The 18041-nt window shown below is 42.7% G+C and overlaps 1 pseudogene; it reads right to left on the bottom strand.

The window, feature by feature from the left end:
* Window positions 1–18041, bottom strand: part of LOC118885142 — a 584965-nt pseudogene that overhangs the window by 539656 nt on the left and 27268 nt on the right.

The raw sequence follows: 18041 nt of genomic DNA, 5'->3' as shown, positions 1-18041 counted from the left end.
AGGCTTCTGAGCAGACATCACAGTAGGAATGCTGCCACCCAAAGGATGCCAGGTATTCTGTATGAAGATCAAGAAGCTGGCCCTCCTGGGAAAACTTGCCAGCAACTGGGGACGATATAGAGTCCAGTTACAAAGGCTACTGAGTTCAGTGAGGAAGTCACCGAGAGAGGGTCCTCAGGTCTCACTGTGTCCTGATCTCCCCACGCACAGCTAGTTGCAAGATACCCTAGCTCTTTACGAGGGGCCTCCTTCACACCCTCTTATATTCCTGACTTTCTGCCTACCTTTAACACAGTGAAATCAGTATCCTTGACTCCGAACAGATGAACTGCTGGAAGGCAAAAACCTCTTGTCAAGGTGGCGACTGGCCCTGGATGTTTAGAGCCTGAAAGACCTGAGAACTATAGTGGATCGATGACACAGCGGACTACACGTGGGGACACCTCAGCACACTGCCTGCGGGTACCAGCCTAAAGTGCTTACTAGGGTTCTCTAAATCGTTTTGTTCTTATTTTGAGTAATTAAGCAGCCACAGCGGGTAAGGATCAATTAAAGTTGAAATTTCCAAATAGAATTACCACACGATCCAGCAATCCCACCCCTGGGCATATATCCAGACAAAACTATAATTCAAAAAGATACATGCACCCCTATGTTCATAGCAGCACTATTCACTATAGCCAAGACATGGAAACAACCTAAATGTCCACCGACAGATGAATGGATAAAGAAGATGGGAGATATATAGATAGATATACACATACACACACACACAAATGGAATATTACACAGCCATAAAAAAGAACACAATAATGCCATCTGCAGCAACATGGATGCAACTAGAGATTATCATACGAAGTGAAGTAAATCAGAAAGACAAAGATAAATACCATATGATATCACTTATATGTGGAATCTAAAACATGACACAAATGAACCTATCTACAAAAACAGAAACAGACTCATGGACATACAGAACAGACTTGCGGTTGCCAAGGGGGAGGGGATTAGGGGAGGGATGGACTGGGAGGGTGGGGTAAGCAGATGTAAGCTTTTATATACAGAATGGATAAACAATAAGGTCCTACTGTATAGCACAGGGAACTATACTCAATATCCTATGATAAACCATAATGGAAAATAATTTTTTTTTTAAAGTTCAAATTTCCAGAACAAATATGCAAACCATCATCATCACTTGTTCAAGTCCCTTGGTCTTCCCTGAGGATTACTCAGCCCAACCCGCAGTCCTAGCATCTAAACACATTCTCAAAGTCATGTACTGCCGTCATCCTGGGAAAAAGAGGAACGCTGTGTGCACTTCAACGGAGGGAAAACAGGAAAGACTCAAAATAATCAATGGAGAAGGGCATTTCTGTTGATGGCAATTGATACAGAGGCAATAAAACCTGGGTAACGTGACAGAGATTGTCAGGAGGGGACGGGGAGACCTCTCTGAGCCTAGACCTGAAGGAGGACAAGGGGCCTGAGCCATGGTGACTTAAAGGCCAAAGGTAAGAACAAGAAACGAGATCTGACACAGAAAAGGTGCTGGTGTTTGGAAACAGAGAAAAGGAGAATATGCCTGGGGCAGAGTGAACTGCGAGAACAGGGTCAGCTCCCAGGATGAGGCTGGAGACCCTGGCAGGGCCCTGAGGAGGACACAGGGCTGAGCAGCCACAGTGAGGAGTCGGGATTTTGTCCTGAAGACAAATGGAGGCCATTGGAAGTCTGAGTGCCAGGACCGACATAACTCCCTTTAGGTTTACACTTAATGCAGAGAAGGAAGACTGACTACGGGCTCTCTGACTCGGAGCCTAGCTTCCTGCCTCCATCCTAACACTTCTGTTTTTCATTCTGGGAGGCCTGGGACCCATTTAAAAAATTCTAATTACAACTGCACACTCTTTCCAAGAACTGCCACACACGGACACACACCCAATTTGGCCAATCCTTTCAGGGGTCAGGGTTGCTCAGACTGAGAATTTCTGGTCTAGTCTGTCATCCCATCTCATCTCCTTGAGGCCTAGAGGGGAGACATTTCTGAGAAGGTCTGAGTTTAGAGAACAGACCAGGTGGAACTGAATTCTGAAAAGGTCACCTGAAGGGCCAGTGGGCACAGTCTGTCCTTATCACCTGTCCCATTTATTTAATCCCAATAATGAAAGGGAACATTTTCTTGGAGAAGTGCAACAATTAGAAAATTCCAGCTTGCTTTTTTTTTTTTTAATGCTTAGACAACAACTTCTTAATTTGCACAAGTCCAGAGACACTCAACCCACAAGAGGGCAGAACCCTTTGAATTCTTCCTAATGAAATGAAAGTCTGTTTTCCCAGAGTACTCAAAAATATTTATTTGAATGAAAGAGAAAATGAATGAGTTATTGTTATACTGAAATAAGCCCTTACAGAATTAAATAATTTGCTTTATTAAATTTTCATCAGTGTATTTCTTCTCCCTAAAACACGTAGGAACTGAATAGAAAGAAACAAACAGAAGTGGGTTGTTATAGTCTTGGAAATTACATAAACATGCAAAAGCAAGGGAATGATTAATAAATAAAGCTCCAGCTCCAATCATTTCCTGATTTTGGATGCTATTATGGGTTGAACTGTTTCTCCTCAGAAAAGATATGTTGGAGTCCAAACTCCTAGTACCTCAGAATGTGACCTTATTGCAGACAGGTCTTCATAGAGATGATCAAGTTTAAATGAGGTCATTAGTGAGTATGCTAATCCAATATGACTGGTATCCTTATAAGAAAAGGACATTTGGACACAGAGACACACACAGGGAAAATGACATGTGAAGATGAAGATTTTTCTTAGGCAGAAAAATATCTATGCCAAGGAATGACAATGATCATCAGGAAACCACCAGAAGCTAGGAGAGAGGCAAGTAACAGAGTGTCCCTCCCAGATCTCAGAAAGGACCAGCCAGGCTGACACCCTGATCTCTGATTTCTCGTCTCCTCAACTGTAATGCAATAAATTTCTGTTGTTTAAGAGACTCAGTTTGTGGAACGTTGTTACAGCAGCCCTAGCAACCTCATACAGGAGCCTAGAGACCTAGTTATTTTTCTACATGAAAATACTTTCCTCTTAATACTATTTATTTTCTTTATGAAATAATCAACAGCGATATTTTTGGAAGAAAAGAATTCGTTAAGAGGTCAAAAGTTAGAAACATCTTATTCTCAATTTGCTTTTATATGTAACTATTAAATCTATTTTTGAAGTTTCTTTTATGAAAATAGTGTCATTTTCACAGAAAAAAGACAATTTCTCTATTTCATCATTATATTCTAGGTAATTTATAAAATGGCAAATGCCATTTTGATTCTAACAATTATAAAAACTTTTATACACTATTCAATTTCAGACCATGAGCTTCAAGAAACTATAACAAAAATAAAGTTCTCAGAATGAGAAAAATAGAGAAGTCAATGTGGTGTTATAACATTAAATTAAAATCAATTACACACCCACTTACCCAACACAAGGGATATAACATACAAATAGAGAGAGAATTAATAAGAAAATTATTACAGACTTGCAGGATGATCTTCAGAGGATTAATAAAATAGAATTGTATCCTGTATTTATTGATGCTATGATTTTCTCCCCATCTTCATCTTGGGAATATATATGAATAATTCAATCAATAGTAAGTTCTACTGCTGTGTGTTTTAAAATATTTTCCTGCCTCAAAATGTTTAACAACAGGGTCCATATATAGGATGCCAGACTGACTGCCATCAGCAAGAAAATAAAAACATTTTCTTTGGAAATCTAATCATTAATTTGGATTTGACTGTGGCAGTTACCACATAAAGATTAAGCACTCAACTAATAGATGACGATTATCTTTTGTACCCTCTTAGCAAAAAGCTACTAAAGCATAAAAGTGTGTATAATTTGAGTGAAATTATTTTCCAGTTTAAAAGTGAGTTGCATGTGAGTACCTGACAGAGCTGTAGCAGCAATAGGATTTGTTTTTAAATGTTTACTTTATCAGAAACCTTTTTGTTGTTTAAATCTACCAGCTTACCAAGACAGATGTGTCTGTTCAATTTTCAGAAGATATAGCAGATGCTCAAATTCAAAAATAATGGATATGGGTGATTTTAAATAGCAAAGATGAAAGTTGATTTCCCAACCTTATTTTCTTGCCAAGCAGCTGGGCAGCCATAAAGCACGCTTACCTAATTGGTGCCAATTAATTACCATGTGGGTTCAGTTTAGAGCTGAATCTAATACTGACTGGTTCAGAAGCCTATACCATTCAGGGACTCATCAGACACACCTTCAGAAATGCTACAAACATACTACTTTTCAAAATGCGGGCGGCGACTCCTTTAATGGCTCACTGTCAAGGGAAATATGTATTTAATAAAATACTGCCTATGAGATCAAAGCCCCTAGCACCCATCCCTCTCACTAATTACAATAGTAAATTTGGATACATTACAAAAGAAAACAAACACTACTTGAGGACTCTGGAAGGTAAACGAGCAGAGAGGTGATGGGAATGAGCCAAAAGTTGGAGAAGCAACCAGTCGCATGGTTTTGCACCAACGGTAGACACCACTTGCACAGCGGCACGTAGCACGTGCAGCTAAAGCGCTGACAGAAAGTTTGGATATTTCTGGCCAGGGAACAATGGAACAAAGTCAGTTAGTTAGACCAGAGTATGGGAAGAAAATCCTAGAGGAGAGGAAGCTTGAAAAGAGGCACCAGCGTTTCTGTGTAGAAGCCCATAAAACTCCCAGCCTAACATGTGAACCACACGTGCTTTGCACAAACCCAAATCAGCATAGCAACAATTTTGAGCACTCAGCTGACATCTGAACCACTTGCAAAATCTCAGCCTAACCTCAGCCTATCCCCTGAACCTCACAGGTTCAAATGAGACAGGCCAAAATCAGCATGACCAAGGTTTTGAGAAAACAACTGAGACTTGAGCCACTGCAACAAAAGGTTAAACACAACTGGCAGTCTGAACAAAATAAACTCGATCTCCTACAGAAACAAACCATCAACATTCTTCAGAGGATTATAACAAAACCGAGAGTCTACAGAACTCACAACATCCATGAAATAATAATAATAAAACAACACTTAACATACCAAAACTGAGGAAGATAGGAGTCATTCTCAAGGGAAAAGGCAACTGAGGGACATTGATTCTGGGATGACTCAGATGATAAAATTATCAGATAAAGATTTTAAAAGCAGCTATTATAAAGCTGCTCTATGTGGCAAAGAAACATACTTGAAATAAATCAAAAAGGTAGAAATTTTAAAGAAATACAAAATTTTATAAGTAGGACAAAATGGAAATTTTACAAATAAACAAATTAATTATTTAAATAAAAAACTCCCTGGAAACTCCACGAAGACATGCCAATTTGTCTTCAAACTGTATTTTAACCATCACTAGTAACAGTTTCTGCTCAGAATAGGTCCATGAAAATATTTAATGAATAAAATCTTAAGTCTGGTAAAATGAAATATTATTTAAAATATTTTAGAGCATATAATTCACATAGGCTGAAAAATTTATATGAAAGCACATATAAATTTTTAATGGAGAAACCTCAGTCCTTTATAACAAGGATAAACCACATTATCATCTTTACCTTTTGAAATACTAAATATCCCATACTAAAGACAAAATACAAAGTAATCTATTAAACGTCCTAGATATATGAAAAAATTAAAATTTTCCCATGTGTCTTGAATCTGCTTGAAAGGAGATTGGAAGTTGCAACTCTGTTCTAACCACAAGGCTGAACGAACTAAAAAATCAACAACTTTAAGAAAAGTAAAGTCACAGAGCCAACAACAATTTTCAGTTGAACCAAAAACTGGAGAGACAAAGAGGCAGACAAAAAGAATCACAACTTACGGGAGTGGAAACTCATGAGTTGAAACTCCACCAGAACCGGTCCCAGAGTAAACAAAGAAAAAAACCTGAACTGTAATTAACAAATTGCTGGAGGCTCAGAGCAGACAAGTCCAAGATGTAAAAACTCAAAGGGACCCAGTCATAGGTGGGCCCCTCCATGCAACTGTGGGTTTCACCTGCAGGAGCTCAACCAAGTTCTCATAGTAAATACTGGAGAAAAAGACTCTGGAGCTTCCAGCGGGGACAGAGAAAAAGAAACTATTTTGAAATACACCTGAGCATGCTGTTCCTTTTAAAAAGGCCCGCCCACAGGTGAGACTATTTAACCTTAGCCTTACCTGCTGGGGTTTTGAACCTAACTGACTTGCTGGGAGGGAAACACCCAACTGCAGACCATACTAGTCATGCTGTCCCACAAAAGGAAGGGAGAATGAGAATTATATATGCAGTTCACAGTGCAGAGGTATAGGCTCACTAAAAGACTGAGACCCACTCATAGAACTCTGAACGCTTCCCCTCCCCCCACACCCCACCATCACATTACTAAAGGCCTATTTACAGCAACTGCTTTTACCCAGTGCATCATGTCTATCACGAGAAGAATTACAAGGCACATCAAAGGCAGCAATTACAGTTGGAAGAGGCAGAGGAAACATTAGAATCAGATATGCCAGGGATGTTGGGATTATCAGACTGAGAATTTCTGCTTACGCCTGTCCCATTTAAACCACTGGGACCATCTTTCATGTTCCTGAGCAAAGGAAGCTTCTTTCAAGGTCTGATCACACTGATACCAAGCATTTAATTCTTCTTTTCCAGAAAAATCACAGTAAAATACTTTAAAAATACAGAATCGCAAAAGCATAGCTGTGGAAAACATAGCAAGGGGTCAACTTAGAAATAAGCTCTGAGCAAACTTCTTCATCATGAACAGAGGGGCTCTGTTGGAAGATTCCAAGTCAATCCAGCCCATCCTTCATCAACTGCAGTGACAATCAAGAGGGACCTGAGAGAAACATCCTCATGTCACCTCACAGCTCACGATTTTCACAGATCACATAAAAGGGAAGGCAATGTATTATTATTAAGCTAACTGGTTAAACTAAGTTTTAACTGTTAATAGAAAAGATCACTGACATCTTTCCAAGTCCTTATCAAAACAGTCAAATTATTTACTAGTTACCAAAGAACATTTCCAATACATAACTTAATGAGGAGAAAGCAGGCAGGTCTCGAATAAACCTGAAACATTTTTAAAAGAAATGGTTTGTGAAATTCTTTTTAAAAATTTATTTATTTTTATTTATTCATTTTTGGCTGTGTTGGGTCTTCGTTGCTGCGCGTGGGCTTTCTCTGGTTGCGGCGAGCGGGGGCTACTCTTCGTTGCGGTGCGCGGGCTTCTCACTGCGGTGGCTTCTCTTGTTGTGGAGCCTGGGCTCTAGGCGCGCGGGCTTCAGTAGTTGCAGCACGCGGGCTCTAGAGCGCAGGCTCAGTAGTTGTAGCGCACAGGGCTTAGTTGCTCCGCGGCACATGGGCTCTTCCCAGACAGGGGATCGAACCCATGTCCCCTGCATTGGCAGGCGGATTCTCAACAACTGCGACACCAGGGAAGCCAGTGAATTATTTTTAAATCTAAAAATTCTGGTGTTAGAGTTTTAAAAAATTGAGAATATATAATATTTAGAAAAGTAGTACACGAGTTGATTACAGAAGGCCACCAAAGCTTATTCCAGAAGTTAACAATTATTTACAGGAAAGTTCAAATTGTACATACTAAAATTTATTCCAAGCTATGTAAAGAAATGATAAAGTAAAAGTAAATCCATCACAAAAAAACCCAACACTTCCAATCGTTCCTTTACAAAGGCACCATGTAGTGACAGATTCAATCATTTCTTGCCCCAGGTGTCCTCTCCCTCCTCCTCTGCTCCAAGTCAGGAAAAGGGAAGGGGGTGACTCACAGCTGAGTGAATCAAGTCACTGCCCCCTGGCTGAACATGGTGGGCAAATGTTATCTTCGCATACAAGTAATTACAAAATGCACAAGCCTTGTAGACAGCAGCTTTGCAATTCCCATCCTCATCTGCATAATTTAAACAAAAAATATATATTTTTTTGGCCGCACCGTGCCGCATGCAGGATCTTAGTTCCCCAACCAGGGATCGAACCTGTGCCCCCTGCAGTGGAAGCGCGGAGTCTTAACCACTGGACCACCAGGGAAACCCCAATTTAAACAAATTTTAAATGTATGAGATTCTAAAGACACAAATCAGTATTATCACAACTTAATCATCCATATGCAAACAACTCACCACCCATCCGAATCCAGTTTCCCCTCTCTACCTGCACTACTAGGTGTTTCCATTTCATTCTGTTTCTCTGTCTCCCTATTTCTTTCTCTGTCTCTCGTCTCGTTCCCCTCCGCTCTCCTGCTGTTTCTCCCCTCCTCTCTATTTCTTCCCTCACACCTGTCCTGCCCCCACTCTGCAACCGTTTCCCCTCTTGTTGCTTTCTGTCCAACCAGACTGCCCTCAATGTCCATTATTTCTGCTTCTTTCTTCCCCCACTCCTCCTCCCTCTCTGCCCTCTCGGTTAAACCTTTTCTGAGACAGGACGGAAGGGGACGGGGCGCAACCTTTAGAAGAATGACACAGCTGTTGAGAATACGACAAAAACTGGTTATAACCGATCAGGCCCGACTTCCAGTAGACTCTGAGCCTCGTTATACGCTCATTGTAATACATTAGCTAAATGACACACCCAGAGGCGCCATGACAGTTCCGAGGCCAACCATACAAGGCCAAAAAATGGGCAGTTGCCCAATTCCTGGAAATCTCCGCCTCTCCCCGAAATAGCTGGAATAATCCCCCCACTCATGAGACTATGAAATTACTCAGCCCCTAAAAACTAACCACCCCATATTGTGGGGCCGCTCTCACCTTCTGAGACGGACTGCATTCTGTCTATGGAATGTGCATATCCCAGGGCCTCTCGCCTTCCGAGGGCCTACATTCTGTCTATGTAGTGTGTATGTCTCTCAATAATCTACTTCTTACCTCTCACTTTGCCTCTTGCTGAATTCCTTCTACGCTGAGATGTGAAGAACCTGAGCTTCATTAAGTCCTGAGACCAGGTGTGCGATGTTAATTAAAAGACAGCGGGTTCGAGTCCCAATCTGAGGTGTGTGGTTTCACACTTCTCTCCCTGTTACACTCCCTTCCTCCCAACTCTCTAGCACCCCGTGGGGACGCTTCCTTCCTGCTCTCTCTCTCTCTTCCTCTGCTCTTCTAGTCACTAGTCCTCTTTCTCTCCCAGCACCACGTTACTCTAAAGGCCGAGGTTCCAACTCTTTTATCCTCTCCCCCAATTCCGTGTGTGAAGGGCCTCACCGCTGTCACCCGCCCCCTACCGCTGATCCAGAGCCCCTGTCTCTAGGTTGCTCTCCAATCCCCGGAGATCCGGCTTTTTAATTGACTTCTCTATTTTATTCACCTGCTACAATCAAGGCTTAAGCACTTTCATTTTCCGTCTCTTTACAAGTCCTCAGCCACCCTCCATGTTCCCATCGGTTCTCCCCCATTCTTTTCTCCTTCTCAGTTTTTCTATTTCTCTCAGTCGCTCTGTCTCAGCTTCTCCTGATCCCCCTCGCCCCCATATTTACGGTGACGGCGACTGAATAAGATGCCCGCGGACAGGAAGGGACCATTTTCCAATAGAGGTGGTGTCACACGGCTGGCCCAGGTCACCTCCCCCTACGCGGCGTGAGGGGAACGGCTGACTAGGGAGGGGAGGCCTGGGTGGCAGAAGGACCGGCCTGAGGAGACGCGAGGACAGAGGGGCTGGGAGGGAGGGAGGGGGTCTCCGGAGAGGGGCGGGCTCTGCAGAATCCCAGGACCGGAGAGAGGACGCGGCCTCGCCGGGAGCGGGGCGGCCGGCGCTGCCCTCCAGGGGCCGAGGGGGCGAGGCTGGGGGGCGCGAATCCACCTCGCGCAAGAAGACTTTTTAGGGGAAGGCGGAGGTAGTAAAGGATTTAAAGCAGGAAAATGTCACGAATAGAGGTGTCTGCCTGGACCGAAGGTAGAAAAGCCAAGGGCACCGGGACCCGCCTCAGAACGATTTCAAACCCAAGGAAAACATACCCGACCTGTAACAGCGATGTCTGGATTTACTGGGTCGGAGGGCCGGCTGCTGGGAGTTAAGGTCCGTAGTGACTCCCAAGACCCTGAGGGTGGAATCAGCGGGACCGCGCAGCACAGATTTACACTACAAACGAGAAACACGCTGGGCAATGCAACCTCCACTCCGCACTGTCCGCTTCCCAGGCCATAAGAAGCCGCGCGCGCAGAGTCTCCGGCGGGGCTTCCGGGGGCGGGGCCTGGGCGCTATCGGCGAGGGGCGGGGCGAAGAGGGAGCCGAGGCCCGCGCAGGGAACGCCGGGCGGCGGGGCCGGTGACGGGGAGGGAGGGGTGGTTCCCCCTGCCTCGAAACTGCTCATTTTAAGTGTCTGTCTGGAGAGGGGACTGCGAGTTGCAGGTTTTAAGCTAGAAAAACAATGTTAACTCACGGCTCCCAGTGTGACCTTTGCTCCGCACTATTCGCTTCCCGGTCTGAAAGAAACTGCGCGTGCGCATACGGGCTACGGGCGGGACCTGAGCGGAGCACCACCAATAAGGGGCGGGGCGTGAGGAGCCCAGGCCTGCGCAGCGACTGCGAGGGGGAGGGGCGCGTGCCGGCTAGGGGCGTGGTCTGCGCGTCTTTCAGTTTCCCTCCCAACCTCGCTTCCGAGCTTAGACATGCTTGAGAGTCTTTGTGTCGTGTGAGGTAGCATTGCTTCCAGCTTAGTTTAAGTTACTGTCTTTAATAGTTTAACAGTAAAAGCTTACAGTTGTGTGGGCCACTTATTTTGGAAATTAAGATATTTTCTTTTTAACAAGCTGAAAACGGTTTAAGTCAGAACCTATTTTCTGCCAGAGGGTTGAACGCCCATCGTGAACTGACAGAAGTGGGATCTCAGTGAGGGATTGATGTGGGGTGGTGTTTGGATCCAGGAACATTTCCTGCAGTTAGAATGAATTTAAGCAGTTTAAATAAACAGCAACTGGCGTTATCTCTGTAGGGATTACAAGCTAGAATATGAAATACAAAACTCTCCCTGGGTAGAATGGGCTCTTTAATACTAAAACGCTGTGAACAGCATTTTGTTTCTAGTCTCCATTCACCCAGGAGGCCAAATTCAACTGTGTTCAGTTCCAGAGACTCTGATGGGGACAAGACCTGGATGTGAGGAGTGGAGGGCCTAAGCAGTGACAATTTAGGTCCCTAATCTTTGCTTTAAAAAAGAGCAAAAGTTTTTTATGAACTGTATAAATTTGTCGACCAAAAAAAAAAAAATCAATAGTCAATCTAAGGAAGAAATGGAATATTTTATTTAAGCCAATATGAGGATCATAACCCGGGAGACAGTCCCTCAGAGAGCTCTGAGGACCGTTCGGAAGAGGTAAGGGTGGAGGCCAGTATATATGTGATTTTGGGGAAGAGACACAGTGCAATACAAGCACACGTATTGGAAGAAGGTTACTGCTGTTGGTGAGGAACAGCTGTCTTAGTTAATGGTTTTAGTGCCTTTTTAACTATGGGAAGATGCAAGAAACTGGGTTCATAAAATTGTCTCCTAAAAATATCTATGTGTGGGCCGGTTCTGCCAGTTTTCCCAGAGCAGAGAAGAGAGTGCCTCATCCTGATCTTCGCCCTGAATTCCTGTCAGGGTGGCTGCAGTTCAGTGACTGCGGTGGCTAATGTCTTGTTTCTTGTAGAATTGGGTGGTGAGCAACATTCTCTATTTTACAACCCCTTCCCTTTCGGTCTTAACTTCAGCCAAGTTTTGGGAGGCATTTCGTGACCATTTTGTCCCATGGTGCTAAGAATGCTCATTCCCAGGTCAGGTGAGGATTTCGTGGATGGGCTACTCGATGTGCTGTAACTGGACTAAGCCCTGTTAACAGTAGACAAAAGCCTCTGGACCGCCTATCTTACTAGTCTGTTACGGTCCGGGTTCCCTCTGGTTGCTTCTTCCCATATCTAGAGTTACACTATTACAATCATTGATCTTATAGGACTATATTTGGTCCACTGTTTCAAGTCACATAGTCACTATTATTTTTATTGGAGGCTCGGTCACACATTTGGTAATGCAAGAAACAATAATCTTGTAAAATAGGCAGAATACAAGTAGTATAGCTATTATCATTAATAAGGTCCTAAGTATTTAACTTCCACTAGGTGCGACCCATTATCTCCCAAGGCTGTCAGACCCAGTCTGTTCTGCACCAATTGTTATCTTTTTTTTAAACCATTTTAAAAAATTGAAGTATAGTTAATTTACAATGTTGTTAGTTTCAGGTGTACAGCAAAGTGATTCAGTTATACACACACACATAATATTTATATATTATATATATCCTAAAGTATATATATAATATATATTTTTTCAGATTCTTTTTCATTATAGGTTATTACAAGATACTGAATATACTTCCCTGTGCTATGCAGTAGGTCCTTGTTGTTTATCTATATTACATATAGTAGTGTGTATATATTAATCCCAAACTCCTAATTTATTCCCCCCACCCCCACTTTCCCCTTTGGTAACCATAAGTTTGTTTTCTATGTCTGTGAGTCTATTTGTTTTGTAAATAAGTTCATTTATATTTTTTTTAGATTCCACATATAAGTGATATCATATGATATGTGTCTGACTTACTTCACTTAACATGATAATCTCTAGGTCTATCCATGTTGCTGCAAATGGCACTATTTCATTCTTTTTTATGGCTGAGTAATATACCATTGTGTATATATACCACAGTTTCTTAATCTATTCATCTGTCGACAGACACTCAGGTTGCTTCCATGTCTTGGCTATTGTAAATTCTGCTGCTATGAACATTAGGGTGCATGTATCTTTTTGAATTAGAGTTTTCTTCAGCTATGTGCCCAGGAGCAGAAATGCAGGATCCTATGGTAACTCTATTTTGAGTTTTTAAAGTAACTTCCATACTGTTCTCTCCATAGTGGCTGCTGCAACTTATATTCCCACTAACAGTGTAGGAGGGTTCCATTTTCTCCACACCCTCTCCCTCATTTATTATATGTAGACTTTTTGATGATGGCCATTCTGACAAGTGTGAGGTGATACCTCATTGTAGTTTTGATTTGCATTTCTCTAATGATTAGCGATATTGAGCATCTTTTCATGTGCCTATTGGACATCTGTATGTCTTCTTTGAAGAAATGTCTCTTTCGATCTTCTGCCTATTTTTTGAACTAACTGTTATCTTTAAGGGAAATAACAGATTGACATTGTACATAAAGTTCACTAAAGATGTCTGCATGTATAACGCAGGTGGTGAGTCACCATGACCCCTTACAGGATTGAGAAAGGAATGTTATCTTTTAAGGAGTTATGTAGCTAGCACCAGAAGAATAAAAGTCGATCTTTAATGTGGAGCAGGTGTTTCTGCCATTGGGGAGGTCTAGTTAATGCATAATGTGCAAGCACAATGCACACTAGAGGGAAGGGAAGACAAAGGGTAGAGAAAAAGTTTTTCTTGTCTTGCCTTTAAAATATGAACTTTAATCAAATTGCATTTTTTATATAATTGTTATTCTATTCCACACTTGAGGTAAACTTGTTCACTTCATCATATACATATCAATAATATCTAAATATAATGTAATTTCAAATTCACTATACATTCATTCTGAAAGTACCTGGAAAGTTTATTTTTTATTTTAAAATTGGAAGGCACTTTAGCTCTTTGCTTTATATTTCTGAATGTTCAGGTGTGGATAACGAAGCTTGTAAAATATATAGTCTCCAGATAACACTGGGATTCTTTTGACCTAAAGAATAATCGATTTTGCATTCTTTCTATGGATATTTAGTAGGCAGGTATATTCTCTTTAATATGAGCACTAGAGAAAGTAAAACTAGATTACCTGAGGTCTGATAACTTCATTTCCACCTTCAACAATATTTAATGGTGTTCAGCAATTAGTAGAATAGAATGCAGGAAGCTAATGAGGGCCCATTTAGGAAAGAAGCTTGTCTTTCTGACAAACACACATTGGTTCTATGCATATTTTTCCATTGTCTTCTCTAGAATAGTAATGGTGATACTTTCACAAGTAGGAGACTTGAGGAACAAAGTGGTTTGTCTGCCCCTTGCCTACATTTCCTCCCTCAAGTCTTCCAGCCTCCCCTCTACTGTTCGGTTCAGACATCAGCTTCCTGCTGTTCTACTTTCTACTGTTGGTTTACACAATCCCAACAAACCCAATCAAGTCAGCATTTGAGGCTGTGAATATTTAAGCCAATGTCACTGCAAACAACAAAGAACTTTTGTCCATCGAGGGGTCTAGGCAGCCTGGAGGCCTCTCCTTTTTCTGCTGATTTTAGGCTCTTTTATTTCCGAACTGGGTCTTGCTCAGCCTTAGGCAGCTACCCCTTGGTTGAGCTCACTGCGGTCCCGGTTGAACTTACATTTGCCCTTTGAACTTGTTGAGGGTAAGGGGCTTTGTCTGGATGGAGAACCCTTGGCTAGACCCACCTCTGCTGTTCCTGGTCAGCTCCTTCCTCACTCTTTCCAGGGCAAAGGACCCCTGCACACATCCGTCCCCCAAAGTGAAGACCATGCCGCAGGGTGTACGAGTTTCACTCTGTGTTCTTCTCATTAATTTGCTGACTACATATGGAGTACGTACTGTAGTCCGGGCTTGTCTTGTCTGCATCAGGAGTAAAATGATAAGCCGCTGGAATACACTCCCCTGCCTTATCCAGGTGGTTTTTCCGTCATGGAGACAAGCACACCCTGTCACTTACTCACAGCCATGCAAGTCAGATGCCCCAAAGCGAAGGACGTGTGCACTCATTCTCCTGTGACCCTCCACTTCCTTGCCCTCCCTGGCATCCCCATCACACCCAGCTGTGCCTCCTCTGCTGTCCCCGTGGGGCTCATCACCGCTGGAGAAAAGCACACCCCCAGACTGACCGGTCTCACTTCAGGTTCCCGGCTCTGTTCCCTCACATGCCCTGTGTCTGCTCCCTACCTTTCCTTTACAGGCCCTCATCAGTCCAGTTCATCCTCTCCCATCTTTCCTCTCAGAGACCCTGCTGCTTCTTCATGGAGCCCCTGGAGCGAAGGGAAGAGACCTCCTGTAACTGGCTCACCCATCTGCCTCAGGGCCTGTGTTCTCTCCTCAGTACCGACTGTGAAGTCTGTCCCTGCTCCTGGCTGCGGCTGACCCTGCGATTGTGCCCTTGTTGCCAACTTCACTCTGTGTCAGGACGGCGTGCCATCCTTCCTCCACTGCATCATGTATTTGACTTTTTAAAAAAATTATTTATTTATTCATTTATTTAATTTTTGGCTGCAATGGGTCTTCGCTGCTGCACGCGGGCTTTCTCTAGTTGCAGTGAGTGGGGGCTACTCTTTGTTGCGGGGTGCAGGCTTCTCATTGTGGTGGCTTCTCTTGTTGCAGAGCACAGGCTCTAGGCGCGCGGGCTTCAGTAGTTGTGGCACACGGGCTTCAGTAGTTGTGGCACACAGGCTCAGTAGTTGTGGCTCACGGGCCTAGTCACTCCGCGGCATGTGGGATCTTCCCAGACCAGGGCTCGAACCCGTGTCCCCTGCATTGGCAGGCGGATTCTTAACCACTGCGCCACCAGGGAAGCCCATGTATTTGACTTTTAGGGGTTTATTTTCATCAGCATACACAAATGGTGGTGTTGCCTATCTTACACACAAAGACCAACACACACACACACACACACACACACACACACACACACACGCCAAAACCTTTTTATGCACTCTACCATCTTTAAAACAAAGCATTCTTAATTAACTATTATATTTTCCCCACTACTAAGTACCTTTTTTTCTATGCTCCATTTCAGAGCACAATATACTACAAACTTGTTTATGCTTTTTGTCTTCAATTCTTGCCTCTAGTTCTCCCGTGAACCCCACCCAATCAAGCTTTCACATCCACCATCCACTGATACTTTCTTTTCCAGAATCACCAATGACCTCCTCTTCTCTCAATCCAATAATTTCTTTCTCCTTCTCATCTGGGCATTTCCTGAACACACTGTTTATATTAGGACACGCTGTAGCTCTATCATTGTACATGTACACCTTCATTGTACCTTAAAACATCGTACCTTATTGCTGAATTACCCTTATGGAATATAAGCTACTGGAAGCTAGGGCATTGATTTTGTTTCCTGCTATGTCATCAGTAATTAGAATCATTTCTTTTCTTTTTTTCCAAAGGGGATGATACTCTCTTTCTGTCACATTATTATTTTATTTAAAAAATTAAAAAAAAATTTTTTTTTTGGCTGTGCTGCACGGCATGTGGGATGCTAGTTCCCCAAGCACGGATCAAACCCGCAGCCCCTGCATTTGAAGCGCGGAGTCTTAACCACTGGACTGCCAGGGAAGTCCCAGAATCATCTCTTACTGATAGAATTAACTTTCCAACATAGTGTACTAAGCATGTCGTAAATGGTCATGCTGCGTTTTGTTCACACATTGTGAATTTTAGGCAACATGTGCTAAACAGATCTAACTCATCAGGGAAGTAATGTTTTCATGAAATTTTTCCAATCCACCAAGTATTAATTTCAAGATTCCCTCTCCAATGCTCCATTCTACTCCCAATACAAAATAATAATCTTATTTGTCACGTAGAACAGGTTTGTGTTTTTGTTTTTGTAAGTGACCGACTGCCTAGAAAACAGTGAATGAAACAAGTAGGAGGTTTATCATTCTCGCCTAACAGGAAGTCCAGAGGGTGCCGTGTGGGGCGTGATGAGTCCTCTGCCCCTTCTACTGCCGTGAGCACTTAAGTCTTCGGTGTCCTAATAGCAGCCTGGCTGAGGGATGACGAAGAAGGGTGAAGGCTGAGGCTAAAACCCTTTTCATTATTAGATTTCGTCCTGTTTTCATGGAAACAATAATCCCAGACATTTCCCCCCCCAAATATTATTAGCTAGTTGTGTTAAATGGCCACCGTAATTATTAAGGGATTGGAATTTTGGAATTTCATATTCACACCTCAAAAACAGAGGAAGGTAAAGGAAAAAGATGTTCAAGAAAACATTTTGCAGATCAAAGTAAAATACCCCTTATTAATGATATTAAATGACAAGGTAGCCAAGGATAATTGTGGCAAGAGATATATCAACTGACTTTGTTCTAAAGCCTGAGAGTATAATATTCCATGCAACTCATGGCCAGTCTATGAGGCGTTCCAAATGAGGCAAAAGTTATTAGAGGACTTAGTGTTGTCTAAATTACAGATTTATTTCCTTTCAGCTTCATCTCAATCTAAACAAACTAATTCTTCAGGGACTTCCCTGGTGGCACAGTGGTTAAGAACCTGCCTGCCAATGCAGGGGACACAGGTTCGAGCCCTTGTCCGGGAAGATCCCACATGCCGCGGAGCAACTAAGCCCGTGCGCCACAACTACTGAGTCTGCGTTCTAGAGCCCGCGAACCACAACTACTGAGCCCGTGTGCCACAACTACTGAAGCCCGAGCACCTAGAGCCCGTGCTCTGCAACGAGAAGCCACCGCAATGAGAAGCCCGTGCACCGCAATGAAGAGTAGACCCTGCTCAGCACAACTAGAGAAAGCCCGCGCACAACAAAGAAGACCCAACGCAGCCGACAATAAATTAAAAAATAAAATAAATTAAAAAAATAATAATTCTTCAAGTTTTAATACAGATATTCTGATTCTAGTATCAGGGTAGGAAATTTAAAAATCCATTTTGAGATGTTATTCATCCATGCCATCCTCCCTGACAGAGACATACAAAAGGCTTGTACTTGGGAAATAGTCTAATGTCACCTCTAAATGTATTTTAATATTGGACTATAACTTAATGGAAATATAACTGTTATAACTCAGTGATGTTCAGAATTGGGAAAGCTACAATAAATATTTCCCATGAAGCAGCAGAGATGTCAACAGGATTTCCCTGGAAATGGCAAACATACTCAATTGAGGGTGAACTTAAAATGTTATTTTAAAGTTATGTTTGTTCTGAAAGACATGAA

Source organism: Balaenoptera musculus, chromosome 19 (genome assembly GCF_009873245.2).
Source record: "Balaenoptera musculus isolate JJ_BM4_2016_0621 chromosome 19, mBalMus1.pri.v3, whole genome shotgun sequence".
Classification (NCBI taxonomy): domain Eukaryota; kingdom Metazoa; phylum Chordata; class Mammalia; order Artiodactyla; family Balaenopteridae; genus Balaenoptera; species Balaenoptera musculus.
The sequence above is the reverse complement of the archived record's forward strand: the minus strand, read 5'-3'. Positions and strand labels throughout refer to the sequence as shown.